Genomic DNA, 21,966 nt, shown 5'->3' on the forward strand with positions numbered 1-21,966 from the left:
TTTTTACTGATGTATAACATTAACAGTAGGGAAAGTGGGTGAAGTGTATATTGGAACTCTCTATATAATTTTTGCAACTTTCTTGTAAATAAAAAAGTATTCCAAAATAAATGTGAAAAATAAAAACTAACTAGAGTTTAATATCTAGTATATTCAGGAATTCCTCCAAACAATAAGAAAAAGAGAAAATCCAATAGAAAAACAGGCAGAGTAAATTAATAGACAAATCAGAAAAGATGAAACACTAAAGACCACAAAATTATGAAGACTTTCTCATGACTTAAATAAATAATGTAAATAAAATAGAGCAATGACACAATTCTTTATGTCTGTAACACGACAAATATCACAAAGTCAGATATGCCAGGTTTTACTGAAGATGGGGGCAGACAAGAACTCTTCCGCTGGTGGCAGTGTAGACTGGTGCAGCCCTTCTGAAGAATAACAGGGCAATAGCCTACAAAGTTAAATATGCAAATACCTAATGTCTCAGCAACCCCATTCCCAGGAAAGTACTCCAAAGACACTTGTGTGTAATCCCACAAGGGGAAAGTTGTGAAAATGTGCGTTGCCATGGTCTTGTGATGGGGAGATGTTGGAAGCAACTTATATTTCCATCATGGAAAGAATAGAGAGGAAAAATGTGGAAGATGTATAATATTAAATACTCTGGAGCAGTTAGAAGCAATTAACAAGAGTTTTTTTCCATCAAGGAGAGATTCTAAAATCATAGTGAAAAAAATGAGTAATAAAACTAAGAAAGAGCAATATTGGTAACATAACATTCCTTATGTAAATCAAGGATATATATACAAAAAACATTATATATTTTTTAAAACATATACATAGAGATATTTTTGAAGAATTTTGTGTAGGAGTCATTGAGATATTGTTAGGGAGTGGTGGAAGGTCTAAGTGTTAAGGTCAAGGATAATGGGAACAAAATATAATTAAATAATAAATAATATTAAGCAAGAGAAGTGCTCTAAGTGACTGGCAGTCTTTGCTAAGAGATCCTTTGCTTTCACAAGCCACACTCAGTAGCTGAGGAGTCGTCTTTGTTATTCATCCTCAGTCTTCTAATGTCCATCCCCTCCTCTTTATTGCCGTTGCTACTCTAACTCAGATCTGCATTGACTCTCAAATGACTGTTTGTATCACCTCCTAACTAGATCAATAGATGGGAATTCTATGTTGGTATATCTTTGAGCCAACAATACCGAGGATATCCCCAGAGAAAATGTACCACGGTAAAACTAGGACTCAGAATAAGAAAAACCTTATGGAGAAGGATAAAATTAGTCAACAGACCTAAGAATTCCTTCTTCAGGGAGATTAATTTTTAAGAGTGCCTTTCTGTTCAAACATTGGCAAGTTTTTGCTTTATTTTCATGGGCATGTCATTCTCTCACACAGCTATTCCTAGCCCGTATCAATTCTATTTCCTGGTGTGAATGCTCAGCTTCAAAACAGTCGATCTCCTCACTATCTTGATTAACTTTGTCATATTAGAATAATAGTTTCCTAAAGGAATTTTCCTGGTTTCAGCTTCTTACCTGTCATTCAAAGTTTAAAAATCTCATTCTTTAAAGCAGAGAGATCATTTTTCACCTATTAGATTCGCAAAAAAAATAAAAAAGACTGATATTATGCAGGTGTGGGAGAAAGAGCTCCATCTCCACAGGGCTATAAATGGGGACAACTTCTCAGAGGCTAATTGGGCAAAGCCAATAATACTTTTAAAATACAGATACCAATTGAGCCAGAGATTTCACTTTAGAACTGTGTCCTCCAGAATAGCTTGCATAGGAAAGCAAGAATGTTCTTTGTAGCATTCTTCTAAGAGGGGAAATTTGGAAGCCCACTTAAATGGGCATCAATGGGGAATATTTAAATTATGGCACCACCATATTGGGTGATATTATTCACATTTTTAAAATAGTGAAAAAGGTCTATGTGCACTAATATAGAAATATACCCAGGAAAAAGAAATTTGCAAAATAATTTCATTTTTGGTAAAACAAAGAAGAACAAAAATATATACAAGTTTGAGTGTGTGTGAGTATGTCTGGTATAAATATTATACAATTGTGTATGTGTGTATTGCTTCAAATTTTTATAAAGGGATATATATTAGCAACTCTACCTCTCACAATGTCTGTGGCTTATTCATGCTCCCCTTTTTCTGAGTTCCCATGGCATGTTCCAAGCCTGTCACACATGTCTTGTCTACACTAACAATTGTAAGTTTGTTGAGTAGCTAAAGTGAATTTTATATATGTTTCATATTTCCTACATTGCCCATGTAGCTACCCAAAAATGCTTGCTGAGTTGGGTTAAATATCTAACTTTTGTGAAATTAGAAGTATATATTGTGTTTTTAAAATATGTTCCAAACCTGGTCAGTATGCTCTTTGACATTAGTCTTAGCAATCTCTTTTTGAATATCTTGTCTCCTCAGGCAAGGGAAACAAAAGAAAAAATAAACAAATAGGACTACATTGAACTAAAACTTTTCCACAGAGCAAAGGAAATCATTGACAAAACAAAAAGACAACCTACCAGTTAGGAAATGATATTTGCAAATCATATATCTGATAAGGGGTTAATACCCAAAATATATAAAGAACTTATGCAACCCAACAACAACAAAAATCCAATCCAAAAATGGGCAGAGGATATGAAGAGACATTATTCTAAAGAAGATATACAGATGGCCAACAGACACATGAAAAGATGTTCAATGTCACTAATTATTAGAGACATGCAAATTAAAACTATAATGAGATATCATCTCACACCCGTCAGATGGCTGTTATTAAAAGACAAGAAATAACAAGTGTTGGAGAGGATGTGGAGAAAGAGGAACCCTCATACACTTCTGGTGGGAATGTAAATTGGTACAACCACTATGGAAAACAGTATGAAGTTTCCTCAAAAATTTAAAAATAAAAATTCTATATGATCTAACTATTCCACTTCTGAGTATTTATCCAAAGAAAGTAAAAACACTAATTTGAAAAGATATATGCACCCCTATGTTCATTGCTGCACTATTCACAATAGCCAAGACTTGGAAGCAACCTAAGTGCCCATCAAGGGACAAATGGATAAAGAATATGTGGTATATATATATATACACATATACAATGGAATACTAATCAGCCATAAAAAAGATGAAATTTTGCCATTTACGACAACAAGGATGGACCTTAGGTTATTATGGTAAGTGAAATAAGTCAGATAGAGAATGACAATTACCAAATGAAATTTATTTGTTATAAACCAATGTGACCACAATAAAAAAAAATGAATAAAAAAATGTGTTCCAAAATATATATGTTATGCTAGACTAGTTTGGAACTAGTGCTTAATAAGATCCTTTGGATGTATTTCATAATCCACTAAATTACCAAAAAATGAATGGCCAAGGCCAGGAACTATTTACCAATCAGTCACAAATTAGACACGTATTTGATATTCAGCAAGTCAGCATAAATCTTTCTAATCTTTGAGTCATAGTTTGATTCTGTTCAAGAGCCTAATACTTAAGAACAACAAGAAAGTGTGTCGTGTGGGCCAGCAGGGGAGGGGGACGTTCATGATCAGATAAAGTAGTGTCAGGAACTTTGCTACCAGGGATGACATCAAGAAGTCAACAAAACCCAAAGGTTTATTTCTAACTGAGAAAGTAGAGTATTGGGCAACATATGTTTTCCTAGAAAAAAAAATAGCCCTAAATTTCTTCAATATTAACACTGCTTCCCTTCTCATTATAAGAAGTTCCGCAAGTTTCCCAGAGCAAATACAGGAAATAACATTTATAGAAAAGAGTGTTATACTATTCTGAGCATTTGCACACCTTAACATTTTAGTAAATATTTTATACTTACCTAAGTGTGTAGTTCTTATAATACTCCTACAAATAAATAAAGATTATACTACTATATCATGTATATGATGCATATAACATTCATACACCCATTTTCAGGTAAGGATCAGAGAGGTCAAATAGTTGTTTAAAGTTACACGGCTATAGGTTTCAGTACTAGGATTCGACCTGAATGAGTATCAGTCCAAGCTCTTTTCCAAATTCCCTCTCACTCCACAGTGCAATATAACGTTATTGAAATCTATGAGAAAAAGAAAGTGAAGTCCCAGGATATTTCGAATAAGAAGTCCCATCACTTCTCAGATTTTGACCATTAGAGAAAAGCGTCACATGAAGGTTAGAGCAGCTCTCTTGCTGTTATTCCAACTCAGCATCGTCAGTAATTATGACGAACTACAGTATGGACAGCTGTCAGTCAACCGCCTCTGCAGACGGTGGAAGCTTCAGGTAGCCTATTCAGGAATTGTTCATTGCTTTTCCTAGCTTGTCCTCTAGTTTTATGGAAGAACTAGGCAAAAATCAGCAATGTGACATGGTTTTACCTTTCCATAAGACTGTCGTTGATAACTTACAGCGGTGGTTCTAAGCTCAGACTGCTTGAGTTTGAATCCTAACTCTGACCCTTACTGTATGACCTTGGGCAAATTGCTTACTCTCTCTGAGTCTCAGTTCACTTAGCCAGAAAGTGAGGCTTACAATCCGCCCTATCTCATAGGAATAACTGAGGTCATGTTATTTCACAATCTGTTTCAGGAGCTGGCTCATAGTATAATCTCAATAAATATTAGCAAGCATTATTGAGGACGCTGTAGATCAGATCACGTGTTTTATTAATATTTGCTTTAGAAATTAGTATCAGGAAATAATTGTGTCTCTCCCTTATACCCCAACCCCCACAGAACTGAGTTGTGCCTTCTCCATCCTTACAAGGAAAGCGAGGTCATCCAGGGCAGTGATTCTCAAACAGGGGGCTGTATCCGGAGAAATTTTTGGTTGTCACAATCGGAGGGGAGGAACTACTGGCATCTAGTGGTTAGACACCAAGGATGCTGCTAAATATCCAACAATTCACAGGGCAAACTCCTACAATAAAGAATTATTCCATCCAACACATCAAAATGGGATTGAAAAACTCTTGCCTAGGATACTTCTCTCCTTGCCGGGACTGCCGAGAAATTCACAGCCAAACTTTCACTCTCTCATCATCCTACTCATTTCTAACATTAGTCCAAATATCTTATTTTTATATTATAACTGTATCATTTTTTTCCTATAAAATTCTTCAAATTATTTTTGGAAAGAAGTGAGTTATATATAAATTCAATTCATTTAATTAAAAATGTCTAGGTGAATCTTCCAACCCCATGTGCCATTTTTACTAATGAGTGTGTCAGTCAATGTCCATTCAGTTATTCTCATACTTTTAGAACTCACTGCTCAATATGTAGCACTCAGAACAGTGTCATGAACAGATAAACGAGGTTTACGATGATTATGATAATGACCTTTCAGCAAGTGAATTATTAAAAGGAGTCACAAAGCAGAATGCTAGCAATCAATCAATATATGTACAGTCATTTATTGAGCTCCTATAGTAAACTCTACTCTGTGCTAGATGCTGTGAGGGAAGAGAAGTATGTCTTGGGGAGTGCTTGGTGAAGTTCAGAAGAAAAAAAGTGATACTTTTAAACACGAAATAGATATCAAACTGTGTGTCCCTAAGTGCTAGGCTGTGTAAACAGTTAAGTGGCCGTGGATTTCTCATATAGTAATTAGATACAATGATTAAAAGTATTTATTATTAGAGTTTTCTTTTTACAATTAAGTAATGTGATCATATGTTAGAGTCATTGAAAATGAAAGTAGCCTTTTTTAACCCATTAAATTATCCAAAACTAAATAATTTTAATTTCTAAAGTAGTTTACACCAATTGAGAGAGGGATTTTACTTCCTAAACGTAATGGAAAGCTCTCTGACTTGTGGTCTTAGTGTAATCTAAGAACAGATCTGGGTCTGACATTGAATTTGATAAATCCCCAGCAGATCTAGAGTCCCCCCTTTTTTTTCTTAAGCTGGTTTAATTTTCAGATTTTAAACAGCCAGCACATCCAAATGGAATTTATAAATTTGAGAGGCAAGAGAACTGTTTCCTGGTTTATCAAATTAAATCAATGATACTATTCAAGCCAGAAATTGAACTGATATTTCATAACAAACTAGATTATGAAAACCAACAAACCTTGTCAAGGAAAGATCAGGCATTCTCCAGAAAGATCACGTACAAGAAGTGAAGATGCCGTCTAGTTCCCTGGACTTGACTTTGGATGCACAAAGGGAATATCTGACTCTGAGGTAGTTCAGAGTGTAGCTGTGTGTTATGTGGGGGACACTCGGCATTCTTTACCTTCAGGGTGGCAATTACCTTCACAATTGCATGCACATGGAGAAGAAAATATACTCCAAATTACATTGTGAACTCTGGAGATTAGTGCATCATTTCATGGGCAGTTGAACCTGTGTCCCATATAAATGTTTCCATAGCAAAAACAAAGAACATCATTATGCCGTCTTCTAGATTTCCAAGGAGTTTGCATTAGGGTTTTGCCACCTGACTTCCATTAGAGGGAATGGGAGTCAGGGGGCTGAGACTACAAGCCATGCTTTGAAAATTTAGGGGGATGTGTCAGCGTCTGGCCTTAAACATTCATCTTTGTGTTCATTGGTGGCAATTGAGTCTAAGATGCATTGCCTCCTCCATGTCTTTTGAGAATGGAATTATATACAAATTGTGTCTGTATAGTCAAGTATATATGGCATAACATGTGTAGACATAGAGCAGCTTAAGGCTGCAAAGGAAGTTTAAAATGCTTTATAGTTTGAAGTCAATCTCTGAGTTCTTGACCCTACAGGGAAATTTGAATAATGACTTCCTGCGTTATTGAAATTGTGAATTAAGGCAGTGTTTCCCATTCTGAGAGTTGTATTGTCAGGGTGAAGAAAATCTCTGGACTCGAAGCTGTTTGATCGAGTAGGGAAGATTTCATCTGGCTCTTAGCCATCTCCACCCTCCCCTTGTTTCACCTCTACTCCTACTCACAAGGTCACACCCTTCATTCATATAACACAGAGTTAGTTTACAGGCTCAGTGTCATGGGTTCAGTTCCACTGTGCCCAAAATGCTTGCAATTAGAGATTCAGAGTTTTAGTTATTGTGTGTTATTTCCCCTGAATCGTTCCTCCTACCCTACTCTTCTCCCTTAACTGAGTTCTCTTTCCACAGAAATTTAAATAGGGTTCTGACATACATAAGTGTATAAAACATTCAATAATGCTTTTGAAGTCTGACTAGTTTCCTAGAGAGTACGCAATTGTAAAACAACAATGAGGAAAATGAAACACACAGATTAAAGAGCCAAAAGAAGAAGTGCACACAGGAGTAAAGCCATGACTCCTAGATCCCAAACTCTCCACCCACTAGGACTGCCAAGGTCTCTACCAATCTTACCTCCCCATTCAGCCTGGTTATTTGGTAGATGCTCAGACAAGATCTTAGTTCCTGAGTCTGTTGGATACTTGCCACTGAAATGATCTCAATCACATCACTTAATGGACTTGTTTCCTTTAGTCCAATTTCATTGCTTGAAATTAGAAATGGGACATTTCAATTAGGTCTTAATAAGATTGGTTAATAGTCATGGATTTAGTCTGAAGCATCTGGAGAGAGAGCCCTTAGTCTGGGAACTATGTTATTTGAAATGTTCAAATAGATATCTAAATCATAGAATATTGACAACCAATTTGAAATACTAGCATCACAAGAGACTTCTGCGAAGCCAGCTATTATTCTGGCAATTGATCAACAATCAGAACAACCCTAGAACCTTATCCAGCTTTGGAAGACCTGAAATTACAACTAGCAAAGTAGAACACGTCCCTTAAGGTTTTCTCTGTTATATATCAGTTACAGTATTGTTTCTCAAAACACTGTCTGAAAACTCTGAAAGACTCATGTGTTGCCTAAAGCTAGAAGTGCATGGGGTGTTCTCATAGCAATAATATTTACAATGATGACGATATTTATGGTACTGTGAAAAGTAATCATTTCTATTACATACGTAGTTTTCAAGCCAACATACTCTTTCAAATTAGAATTGTTTTTCAGCAGTAGCGAATAGAGCACAGAGTTAGGAGGTCCATATTCTGCAAGATAAATTTGTTTAGAGATGATTTCTCTGTCCTAAGTAACAGGATCACTATTTAGATGTGCCTTCAAACACACAGAGAAAATGGGCTTCACCACTTCACCCTTTTCAGAGATGATTACATTTCCACATGACCACATAAAGAAAAAGTAGGCCTAGTAGGATACAATAAACATAGTCCTGTGCAATAATTTGAACTATTTTAAGGTAAAATACCCTGTGGTAGGCAGAATAGTGGTCCCCGAAGATATCCATGCTCTAGTCTCTGGAACCTGTGAATACGTTATACCACAGGGTAGAAGGATCTTTGCAGATGGAATTAAGGTTACAAACCTAAAAATACGGAGATTAAATTCTATGGTCCAGATAGGCCAAAGGTAATAACATGGGCCCTTAAAAGTAGGCCCCCGTAGGTAAGTAAGAAGGAGACACAAATGTCGGTCAGAGACACGATGGAAGAAGAGACAGGAAGATGTGACACATGAGGTGGACTCAACCCACCACTGTAACTTTGAAGATGGAGGAAAGGAGCCATGAGCCAAGGAATGTTGGCAGCATCTAGAAGCCAGAACAATCCTCAGCTTACAGCCAGCAAGGAAACAGGAACCTCAGTCCTACACATGCAAGGAACTGAATTCTGCCTGCAACCTGAATGAGCAAGAAAACGGATTCTCCCCGAGAACCTCCAGAAAAAACACTGCTTTTAGTCCAGTGAGACCAAAAAATGTTGGACTTCTGACCTCAGAACTATGAGATAATACCTTCATGTTGTTTTAAGTTGCTCAATTTATGGTAACTTGTTATGGAAGCAATAGACAATTAATTCACACTATCTCCCTCTTTTTCTTCTTCCTCTCTCTAAAAGCCTCCAAAATGGTTCCCAGGTGTACAGAGAGGGGTATGGCTTTTCTGAATTCAGGACAGTGGAGTGAAGGGCCCAGGAGCTTCTTTCAGAGATAAAGGGGGGAGCTGGTTGGCGTAACCTGTGATTTCTCAGCCAGGTCCCCCAGTCCCTCTTGTGCTTTCTGGCTTGCTGAGCTTCAAGAGGCTTCAAGAAACCCAGAAGCCCTCTGAACGTGGGCCTGTACAGAAACTCCTGAGACAAGGAAATTAAGAAGCTAGCTTATCTGCTTGTTAGTGGAGAGAGTGGGAGAATTTGCTGAGGGAGAGAAACAACAGAGAGTCTATACACAAATGAATATCTTAATAAATTATCTAGCTGTGTAAGCTCTTGCACTACACCAATCCTAAAACAGGTGAATATAAGTAATAAATATAGGAAATGAGGAGACTTTATAAAGTAGGACAAAAAGCCTGGGCTTCAAATCTGACTTCAGTGACTTAGGAGGTACAAGATCCTGATCAAGTTATACAACATCTCTGAATCTCAGGAGTTTCCCAACTGGAGCAATGTGGAATATCAGATCATTGTGATGAGTACATGAGTGATGTCGCTTAAGCATATAGTACCCATGTTTGTTTTACTCAACAAAATCCTTTTAGACATACTAGTTCATATTTATATCTTCCTCGTTTCCTTCATGCTTTGGGTAGAAAAGGCACTATTCTCAGATGCTTTCAAATTTGATTTCAATTTCTCTCTCCAAGAATTTACTAATCCCCCACTCTCCAGATAATATTTATTCTACTGGACTACCAATTTACCGACTTGTGTATATACCTCCTAGATTATTTACAAGAAAATATTTTAAATGTATCATTCTAACAACTAAATTTACAATGTACTTCTGATAAATGTAAGAAAGATGGATTTTGTGATTATTTTTACTTCGTTTTCAATTATTATTAGCCTTTCAATCATTGTAAATTTCTGATATTTTCTCTTACAAAAGAAAAATGTAGACACAACCTTCTTAGATTTATGTATTGAAAATAAATTTTAAAATTGCTGTGCAAGGAACAGATACATTCGTAAGTCTTTTCAAAATATCCGTTTCTGAATAAAACATCAGTGATGTTTATAAAGAATTTTAGTGATATTTTAACAGGGTGTGAATGAGGTTCCACAAGTGATAGGAGGGGAACCCAATTATTGTACATGAGAAGACTAGTAAAGTTAAGTAATCTTATGAAAATGGTCTACATCAAGCAAAAAAAGAGACAGAAAAAAACAGTTTATTTCTTCTTTTAATGTAATGTTTTTATGAGTACAAAATGCTTCAATGGTAAATAATTAAATTTAACTGAGATATTGTAAATCTTTTCAATTCACAGTCACCCATAAGTAAACATAAGTCTTTTTTACGGTTCGGGGCACACATTGGTCGGAGCTTTAATGAAAATTGCAGCAATGTCATCAGATTTTCTTGGCCCTTGCTTTTGAAAATAGTTTTGGTCTGCTTTTCTCTTGTGTTTTTCAGTTAATACAGATGAAACACTATACTTACTTCTATCGGAGGTAATGTTGCATCATTTTGGTCATAAGTCTGCAGTTTTCCTCTACAAAATAATCTAATAACAGAACTTCTTAAACCGTTAGTGACTAATGCCCTATCTAGCCATGAAAATAGGACTTGATCAAATAAGGTAACACAAGTAATTTGTATCAGTACTGAACTTATTCACTTTTTGATTTGTTTTTATTTTTGCTGAAATCTTTGTTGATGTGGAATTTTTATACATGCTTGTTAGTATTGGAGAGAGGTGAGCAGACCAGGAGGAAGTGAAAACATTGATTCATGTGAATACCAACAATGAAAACTCAGTAGGCTAAAGAGAAGTTTTGGAGTATAATCAATTTTGAAACGTATTTCTTTTTTTTTCTTTTTTTGAGGAAGATTAGCCCTGAGCTAACTACTGCTAATCCTCCTCTTTTTGCTGAGGAAGACTGGTCCTGAGCTAACATTCATGCCCATCTTCCTCCACTTTATACGTGGATGCCTACCACAACATGGCTTTTGACAAGCAGCGCCGTGTCCCCACCCAGGATCCGAACCGGTGAACCCTGGGCCACTGAGAAGTGGAAAGCGCAAACCACTGTGCCACTGGGTCAGCCCCTTGGAAATGTATTTCTAAAGCTAGTCTGGTCTAATCTCCAGCCTTGCACCAAAATGACAGTCATCTCACACTAAAATCTTTCATAATCTTAGAAAGATTCTACAGTGCCCTTAAATAACCCATTCCAATATCTTAAGATGCTCTTGATTTGAAAGTTTCCTCTTTACTATCTTCTAATGTGATTGGTATCTCTACCCTGTTTTTCTGCTTGTATCAGAAATACAGAATAATGACAGTCCACTCCTAAAACTGTATCCCTTCAAATTTTTGAGGACAAAATTACAGCAACATTCCTGAATTTTACATTGTTGCAGAGAGAACTCTCTACTACTTTGTAACTGCCTCTTTTAGGTGTATTTGAAAGATAATAAAATGACCACATGATTAATTTTAGAGAAAGATTGATGTACATAGTCCATATCATCATGAGTTGGATGTGTTTGATCATTAGATGGGCTCCTTTATGAATGAGGCACATTTTGAACCAGAGTTGAATTAAAGAAGCACGGGGCATCCCTGGTAGATTACTCAGCAAAACAGCCACTAACATGCTCATAGTTATTTTTTATGATTATCAAATCAAATCACCAACCCATTAAATTTAAACTTCTACCATGTAGCAAACCTGTAATTAAACTAAACTAATTAACATTTTATCCTCATATGAAGAATGCATTTACTCTGTTTATGTGGGATTATATTTATAAGATTTTCTACAGACCATCTGCATGGTCTCTTCTAAAGCACCATTTATCTTGTAGCATATTTCCTTAGCAAAAAAAAAAAAAAAAATCTGTTGTTAGTACACGAAATTTATTCACCACTAAAAAAGCATTTTCCAATTTAGAAACAAAAAAGAGGTACAGTATATTGTCAACTAACTCTTACTGCCTAGAGAAAGATGGATTTTGTTTGCAAACCATATGTTTGATATCTAAATCATGTTCAGAGTTTTTCATTCATGATTGCAGATTGATACAGCCGTCCTTGAAAAATGTATTTATCTTTTCCAGCACTCCTCAAACACTAAATACCTAACTAGGTTGCAAGAAGAATCTTTAATTCCATCATTTTACTCTGGTAATTGCTTTTCCTTCCTTATGTTTAACCAGAGTAAATGAACTATAATTTTAAATTTGTCTTGACACTCGCTATCAGATGCTGTATAAAACATGAAAAAGGTGAGAAATGATCAAAAAGGAAACAGAAATAAAAATCTTTTCTGCAACAGAAAAGGTGTTTCTTACATAGGTCAAAATGATTACTTCAAAGACATCCAGATGCTTAAAATCACATTAATCCCAAATTAGGACTCCAAATACCAATATCCTCAGATGCTATGTATAAATTGAAGGACAGGTGCCCCATAGAAAGGGGGAACCACTTCTGAGCTTCCCCTGAGTTGATGTCAGGTGGGGGTGCCAGGTTTGTGCGCCTACCTCCTGATCTTTTCAAGAAAGACCAAAATTCAGGTAGCTTTTATAAAATCTCCTTACTTTAAAATGTTAGCCACCTAGTCCACTTGTTTTTGTTATTATGATAATGCTGTCCAGGCCAACCAAAGCGGATGTGGGAAGGATTTGATCAGTCTTTGACCTCTCAGCTTGCAATCTCTTCCTCAGCTTTTGTTTCCAGCCAATATCCTCAACTGCAGAGGGCAGAGGAACCTTGTGAAATAGACTTTCCAACGTTAAGAATGAGTTTCTTTGCCTTACATGTATTTAATTGGTATCAGGGGCAAAGGATCCAGTGAGGAGCTGGAGAACAGTTGCAGCTGCATTCCTGCCACTGTCCAGTTTTGGGGCTTGTGGTGTTAGCAACAGTAGCAAGCACACATGTACTAAGTACTTGCTGTTTTGAGTTCATGACATGGTACTGAGTGCTTTACTTCCATTCTCTCATCTAATCCTCAACAATTCTATCAGGGGCAGTGAATATAATAATTCTCACACTGTGCTTGCAGCAATAAGAATTCTTGAAATCTACTATATGCCAGACACTGCATAATACATTAATTATTATTAAATAATGCATTAGTTAATTATTAGCTATTTAATACTTTTTAATTATTAAAAGAGATCTAGTTCCTCAGATCCTGGATTTTTATATCCAGTGGAGAAGATAAATCATTAATAATAAACAATTGTGCAATACAAATCATGCATGGAAAGCATACGCAAGGGCACACAGCCGATCTACTACAGAGCTAGAATTTAGAATACCTAACATTTACTGAGTACTCGCTATATGCCAGGCACTGTGCTAAATGCATTACATACATTAGCTAATTTAAACCTCAAAATAATTCTGTGCCCGGTGCTACTATTATTCCCATTTTTCAGATAAGTCACCTGAGGCACAAAAAAGGTAAGTGATGTGTTCAAGGCTGTACAGCAGGTAAGTGATGGAGCTAGGATTTGAATCCAGTCAGCCAAGTTCTTTGCCACAAATGGTTCCATCTTCGTTAAGCAAGTCACTTAGTCTCTCTGCAGGCTCAATTTTAAGTTCCTCACCTAGTTTACTGAAATGTAAATTATATTTGGATTTATGGGTGGAGAAGTCCAATAGGAGAAAGGAAGGATTGGACTCAATGATTTATGAGTTGTCTTTCTGATTTATAATTTAAAATTTGAAATTTTGGTAAAGTATGTCCATCAAGATTGGGTCTGTTCTACATTGAGAAATTTTTGTAGTCATTGTTGGTATTCAAAATGTTCTGGGAATAAACTTAGTAAGAAGAATCTTGTTGTAAAACCATTCTTAGGCCAGATATGCCTCACATCAATTCTTAATAAAGTTTAATCTTGTATATTTTCAAAGTCAAATCCAACTCAATGCTCTTTCAGATTATTAGCCAGGAGATCTCCTTATCAACAACTGCTGATTATCTTCCATGCTCTGGATACCTAAGTAATCCATTGTCTTTCATGCTTCTCAGTCTTCTGGAATACACACTTGTGGTGTCATTAAGTTTAAGCTCCCTAAGTCTTTAAAAAGTAGTTATTTACATTTGGATTAAAAACATCAGAAGATTATTCATCATTTGTTGCAAAGAATGGCCATTCACCTACGCGCCAGCATCCTGATTCTTTTGGAAGTAGAAATAGCCAGAACAGAGTATTATTATGAGCATTTAGATACCATGTGAGAAAGAATTTTTATAAATGTGTATGTCTTAGGAATAATACTAAAATGTAGTTTTAACATGAAATTATATCATTCACAAAGAATGCGCATATGTGATTATTTTCTTTGGCTGCTAGGATTTTCCATAAACCATAATCAACATGTCAATACATTCCAAAATGTATCTTTTTTGGCATTGCAAAATAGAATATCAAATAGAATCTTTGTCAGCATCGTCATGTATTGTCCAGCAGGAAAAACACTTGAGAATAAAATTGTATATATATACAAATAGGCTTAGAATAAATTGCCCTGTAAACAATAGCTATAAAATTCTAGGGCAATCAAGGGTGATCTACCTTTATGGTAGAACAAAAGGTTTTCCCTTTAATTTGGCATATAACATGCTTCTGAGATGTGACATTGTAGCAGCATTTCGAAATCGCTCATATTTGTCATAGACCAGAGAGGAAATCCAGATAATAACATTTGATGTTGATGGCTCTGTATCCATCCCAGAGAATTTATGCACAAGAAAACAGTCAGATAGGATTCAACTGCAAAAGCACAGGTGAAAAGGAGAACATCTGGCTCTTTACAGGGCCTCAGAGGAAGTGACCTGATATGATGGAAGTCATTATAATCGCAAGGTCCTAATGCACTTTAGAAGAAATGACACACTAACCTATGAACTACTACAGCTAATTAAAATAGTCTCCAGGAAAACTATTAAACTTATGGTAGATAAACATTCATTATTAACATTTGACGTGCTGTGTCTTCTCAGGATATCCTGGTAAAATCTTTTATCCTTTAATCAAATTTCTCCTTATGAAAATATGATTGTTTTAATAAGTTGCAAACACTTGTCTCTGGACATCATAATTAAATTTCGGTAGAATGAAATTATCCACCTGTTAGGTATCTGCAAATTTTAAATAGCTTTGTACATGTTATATTCTAGCACGTTACAGCTAGTAAACACCTAAGAATTCGTTCAGCAAATCTTGAATAAACTGTGGCCCAAAGACCTCCTAATGCATTTCGTAGCACTCTCCCTACCACTTTGATTATGACCAAGAAGTATCTGTTTAATTCCAAATTTGTCCTTCTAACCATGTTAGATCCTTCATCAGGTCCTTCCTCGGGCCTGGGTCAATCTCCACCATAGGGAATGTGGAGAATTCAGAGGCTTTAGAGGAGAGGGGCCATCGTAATTCTCACTGAGGGTAAGAGATAAAATATTAGTGTATGAAGCCTTTAGCAGAAAAACCAAGATGAACATTGACTTTCTTTCTATGTAATAATTTATAAGCTGTACTTGGCATTGTGGAGGTTTCCTTTCTTGCTCTTTGATTGTCCCAAATGGAAGCCAAGGACCAACCATCCACCAAAGATAGAACAACAAATATTGAACTTAGAACAACTTTCGATAACTCTCACGTGTCATGTAAGAAGCAAATTTCTGAGTCGTTAAATGTGAAGTAAATCTGAAATTCTTATTTAGAGGATTTTCTTAAAAAAAAAGATTGATTCTTATCAGTTTCAGACATCAGGTAGGCCCTTCACAGTATGGGCCACTACAGTCAGTTTTTGGATCCTCACTTCCTGCCACTTTCCTGCACACACTTTACAAGGTAGCTGTGATGGTTAATTTTACGTGTCAACTTGACCAGGCTAAGGGATGTCCAGTGAGCTGGTAAAAGATTACTTCTGGGTGTGTCTGTGAGGGTGTTTCTCAGTATGTGAGTCAGCAGACTGAAGATCAGCCCCAGCAGTGCAAGGGGACATCATCCAGTCCATTAATGGCTTCATTAGAACAAAAAGGTGGAGAAAGAGCAAATTTGCTCTCTCTGCTTGGAGCTGGGACATCGATCTTCTCTTGCCTTCAAACATCCAAATTCCTGCTTTTCCAGCCTTTGGACTCAGATTTAGACCATCAGCTCCCCTGGGTTTCAGACCTTCAGGTTTAGACTGGAACCACACACCCAGCTTTCCCAAGTCTCCAGCTTGCAAATGGTAAATTGTGGGACTTTGCCTCCATAATCGTGTAAGCCCATCTTTCCTAATAAATCTCTTTCTGTATATCTCTTTACATATCCTATTGGTTCTGTTTCTCTGGAGAGGCCTGAGTAATACAGTAGCTATGTAAATTTTTCAGCTATGCATAATTTTTTATGCCTCTGAGTATTTGTACAAACTTTTGCCTAGTCACTTACTTTTCCCATAAACACTTCACTAACATTTCAAGACGTAGATCAAATATGGCCAGCTTTCTGAGATCCTCTCTGATTCCAGACACTTTCTTTTTCTTTTGTGCATATTGTCCTTGCCTAAATTATAACTCTATTAGAATGTATGTAACATACATTCTGAGACTATTGTTATATATTATAAACTACTTAAAGTATACAATAAATACAAAGCATGTCTCTGTTCTGAGCTTATTCCTCTACCTTGATGTGCTTTCTTTGAGAAGAGAGGCCATTTTTTTATTCCTTATCTTCAAAATCCTGGCTTTTAGCATAGTATTTAGTAGATGGTAGGTGCTGAATAGCTATAAGCTGTTGCCTATGTTACTATTATTGGACACTCAATAACAATTTGGTGATGAAAGTATAGATGATTGCTAAAAAATAACACTTCATATTTTCATAGTTAATAATAAAATATTTCATTTTTGCACAATACTTCAGATACTTCACTGTTTTTTATATTCAAATAAGCCTATGTGGTAAATAAGGCAGAGAGAATATTCATTTTATAGATAGAAGCACAAGAGAAGGGAAATATAGGTGTTAACCAGATATCACTAAGATGTTTTCTAGCTTGGAAAGTCTATAAAAGGCCAACAAGGTTGGTAAACATGGCAAGTTATATACTTATTTATCCCTGCTTTCTCTTGAAATCCTACTAAAATTGTAATAAAATGTTTTTAAAATGTGAATTTAAAAATGAGGAAAAAGGGAGGGATTATGACAGTAGAAATGGTAAAATATTGAAGACTAGATAGCAGTAACTACCCCAGCTGGCTTGGAAACCTAAATCTACAAGTCAGGGATGGGGAAAAGGAGGGGAACCAAAAAGAAGTCAATTTCCACTCTAGACCTTTGGAGAGGCTGAGGAAGTTGAGGTTCCAAGTACCTCTGAAAGTGCTCCATGGTGAGCATGAAAACATGAAAATACGAATGGAAGATTAGAGAGACCGGCCAGGTCCCCCAGATTCCCTTCCTGATCCTCTGCTGACCCCAGAAGAAGACTAGAGATTCTAGAACTAAAATTAATCTGTAGTTGGTGATAGTAGGCATGACCAAGGGCTGAGTAGGGGGTCATTCTTAAAACAGGGAATTATGGGAAACTCCACATCCTGAAAGGGGAGACTGTTGAAGTAGTTAAAGAAATTGGAAGGAGAGAAAAATACGATCAGAGGAAACAGCATACTTGAACTAATAATTTTCGAGTAAGAGGAGATAGAGGTAATGCTAAGATCCAGGTGTGCCAATAGAAGTACTTTGCTGAGGTGGATTGGAGATGAAAGTCCTTGGAGAGATGATGAGGTCCACAGGTCTGACAGGCAGCGTATTAGATGCACCTTTCATTTGGACAAGAAGTCACTCAGGGTAATCATGGGATTTCAATGCTTAGAGCTCTTCAGTTGCAAGAAACAAGTTGATAAATTAATTGACTCAATTGATTCTGGTAACCTAACCAAAAAGGAGAAATTTAATATAAGCACATACAGAATAGCTTGCAAGTCCACAGGAAAAACTGAAGACATTTTCTTCTGAAAGGTTAGAAACCAGAATGGCTCCAGGGTTCTAGGAAGCTGAAATTGACAGTCTTTTCTAGACACCGTTTTAGAAGGAACTTAGCCCCACTTTTCATCCCTCCTCAAAACTCAAAATTCCCAGAAAAAAAGAATCAGATTAGCCTAGTTTCAATAATGTGCCTCTTGGCTAGTAAAAGGCAGGGGGCCTTCATTGCAATCAAGAATGGGTGCAGTGGGGGATGTGTAGCTGCCCAAAGTGCATGAGGGTGCTATTACAAGAAGAGGAAATCATTGCTAGGCAGATTGAAGTAAAAGATGTCCACTATAGGCACCTGTTCGTGCAGCATATGAATTTTATTCTAGCTTTATATAATAAATACCTATCTGTGTAAAAAGTTAGCATATAATGATGAGTAAACGCCTTAAGTTTCTTCTATTCTTTAATTTCACTTGATGAAAATGATCTTAAACCTAAAATTGTAAAATCACATTCTGAATATGCAAGCCTTAATCTAGAAAAGAAACTTTCCAGAATATGAAAAATAATAAGAATGCAATTTTATGAATTGGGTAGATAAAAAAGAAGTTTTAAAAATGTCTTAAGACACCCTTTCTGACGCTTTCCTTGATTTGTACCACACAAGGAAAAGAGATATGTATTTACCAAAAAGTTTATAGTAAAAAACCTCAATAACAAAACAGGTTTCAGAGTCCATATTTCTTCATGAACTCTCAATTTATACACATTTATGCTGTCAAAAACAATAGAGTCAGCTATGCTTAACTTTCTGACTCTGGGGAAGTCTGATAAGATTGAGCATTTAACAAAACCTGTGACAGAATCAGAACGAAGCCCACCCATTTGTCTTGCTGGCCCACAGTGTCTAATTTAACTGTTTGTTCCTATAAACTAAACTGGTAGCAGGAACGAATCATTTTGATTGGTTTATTAGCTTATACAACAAGCTAAACCACCAGGAGGATGAGAACTAAAAAGTGAACAGATCAAAGCGTCAACTGTCTCTCTTCCCTTTTTGAATTTCCGTTCAAGAGCAAAGGTAGTTTCTCTAATGGTTCTGTGGTTCCTTACTTTCCTACCTGTCACCTAACATTTACTGAATAAATGTCATTGAAGCTCTATGGTATCCTAGGTGCTAGGTTAATAAGTACTTACATAATGAGGAAAGAAAAGCAATAATGGGTATTTTCAAACATGCTTATGGTCACCTAGAGATCCAGCCTTTTATTCCCAGTCTACTCTCCTAAGCCAATTTAGTTTCTTTATTCAGGTCTGAGTGGGTCTCTTGAATATGTCTTGTATTGACTTTTTCTTTTATTTTTTTCTTTCTTACTATTTTTGTCAGCTTTATCAAGGTATAATTTACACGCAATAAAAAATATCAGTTTTAAGTGGCCAGTGTTAATTCAATGAGTTTTGAGGAGCATATATAATCTAATGACCACTAGTACAATCATGATCTAGAACATTACCATCATGCCAAAGGTTTTCCTGAGTCCCTTAGCAAACCCTCCCCTAAGCTCATGATGAACGCTGATCTACTTCCTGTGGGTTATAGTTTCCTTTTGTTTTTTTAAATTTAGCATGACTTTTGAGAGTCATCCATGTTATTACATATAGCACTAGATTATTCCTTTTACGGTGGATGGTATTCCATTTTACAAATATATCACACACGGTTTGCTCATGCACTATTTGACGGACATTTGGGTTGTTTCCAGTTTGGCGCTATTATAAATAAAGTTGCTATGGACATTCAAGTACAAGTATTTACATACATCTAAATGTCATTTTTCTTGGGTTAACACCTAGGGATGGAATTACTGGGTCACACGATGAGTATCTTTCACTTTATGAGAAACTGCCAAACTGGTTTTCAAAGTGGCTGTGCCGTCTTGCATTCCCACCAGCAATGGATGAGGACTCCAATTGATCTACATTCTCACACTTACAGTTTTATAGTTTTAACTTTTCCCATTAAGTCTGTGATTTACTTCAGGTTAAATTTGAACATGGTTTGAGGTAATCATTAGATTTTTCTCCTTTCTTTGTACATGGATATCCAGTTCTTCCAACACCATTCGTTGGTAAGTTCGTCATTTCCCGATTAAATTTTCATGGTACCCACCTTGAAAAATCAATTTATGGACTTCTATTCTGTTCCACTGATCTGTATTCCTGTCTTTATGTAAATCCTCCTGTCTGGAATGCTGTGGCTTGGTATTAGATCTTGAAATCAAGTAGTGTAAATCTTGCACCTTGGTCTACTTTTTCAAATATATTTCATATGTATGAAAATTTTAGAATCAGCTTTTAACATCTACAAAAAGTCTGCTGGGATTTGACTGGAATCCAGCTAGATTTGTTGATCAAGTTGGGGAGAACTTATGTGTTAATAATATTGCATCTTCTAATCCATAATCATGGTGTCTCTCTTCTCTTTGCTTGGGTCTTTAATTTCTCTCAGAAGTGTTTTGTAGTTTTTAGCGTCCATGCCTTGCATATATTTTGTTAAGTTTATCCCCATGTATTTCATATTTTTAAATGGTGTCATTCCTTTATGTTTGATTTTCAATTATGTGTTGCTAATATATAGACATAAAATTGATTTTTGTGCATTAACCTTGTATCATTCCAGCTTGTTAAACTCAGACTTTTGTAGTTTCTTTGGAATTTCTATATAGATGATGATATTGTCTAGTATGATAAATAAACAAAAACTATTTTATTTTTTTCCTTTCCAGTCTGTAAGCATTTTCTTTCTTTTCATTTCCTTATAGCCTTGGCTAGGAATTCCAGTACACTGAATAAAAATGGTTAGACATCCTTGCTATGTTCCCTATTTTAGGGAGAAAGAATTTAGTATTTCATCATTAAGTGTAAAGATAGCTATAGATTTTTTTCTATAGATGTCTTCAACCAGATTGAGAATGTTTCCTCCTCTTCCTGTTAGGTTTGAGAGTCTTTATCATAAAGGGATTTTGAATCTTGTTAAATGCTTCTTCTGCATCTATGGAGATGGTCATATGAGTTCCTTTTTTCATCTGTTAATATCATAAATTACATTGATTCATTTTTGAATCTTAAGCCAACTTTGCATTCCTGGGATAAACCCCACTTAGCCATTATTAAACATCTTAATATATTTCTGGATTTGATTTTCTAACATTTTATTAAAACTTTTTTCATCTATGTTCATGCAGAATTCTGATCCCTGGTTTTCTTTTCCTATAGCGTCTTTGTCTGGTTTGCCGTCATGGTAAGGCTAGCCTCAAAAAGTGAATTGAAAGGTGTTTTTTCATTTTATGTTTTTTGGGGGAGTTTCTGTACAATTTCTTCTTAAATGTTAGTTAGAATTTGCCAGTGAAGCCACTTGGACTTCGAGTTTTCTTTAGGGGGAGATTATAACTACAAATACAACTTCTTTAATAGCTCTAGGATGGTTCGAACAATTAACTTCTTCTTAAGTGAGCTTTAGAAGCTTGTATCTATCAAGGACTTGCCCATTTAACATAAGTTTTTCAATTTATTGGCATAAATTTGTTCATGACATCTATTTCTTTTGGTTTAATTTTTTTCTCGATATACTCTTATTACACTTACATCTACAGGATCCATAATGATGTCCCTTTTCTCATTCCTGATATTGACAATTTGTGTCTTTTCTCTGTTTTCCTTATTAGTCTACTGGAGGTTTATCAATTCTATTGATCTTTTGGGAAAAAAAACAGTTTTGTTTTCATAGATATTCTCTATTATTTTTCTATTTTCTATTTCATTGATTTTAGGTCCTATATTTGTAACTTGTTTCTTTCTGCTTACTTTGGGTTTAATTCACTGTTCTTTTTCTAGTTTCTTAAAGATAATGTTATGGCATTGATTTAAAACCTTCCGTATTTCTTAATATGAGCATTTAATGAATTAAATTTCCCATAAATA

Source organism: Equus przewalskii, chromosome 1, assembly GCF_037783145.1.
Source record: "Equus przewalskii isolate Varuska chromosome 1, EquPr2, whole genome shotgun sequence".
Lineage (NCBI taxonomy): Eukaryota > Metazoa > Chordata > Mammalia > Perissodactyla > Equidae > Equus > Equus przewalskii.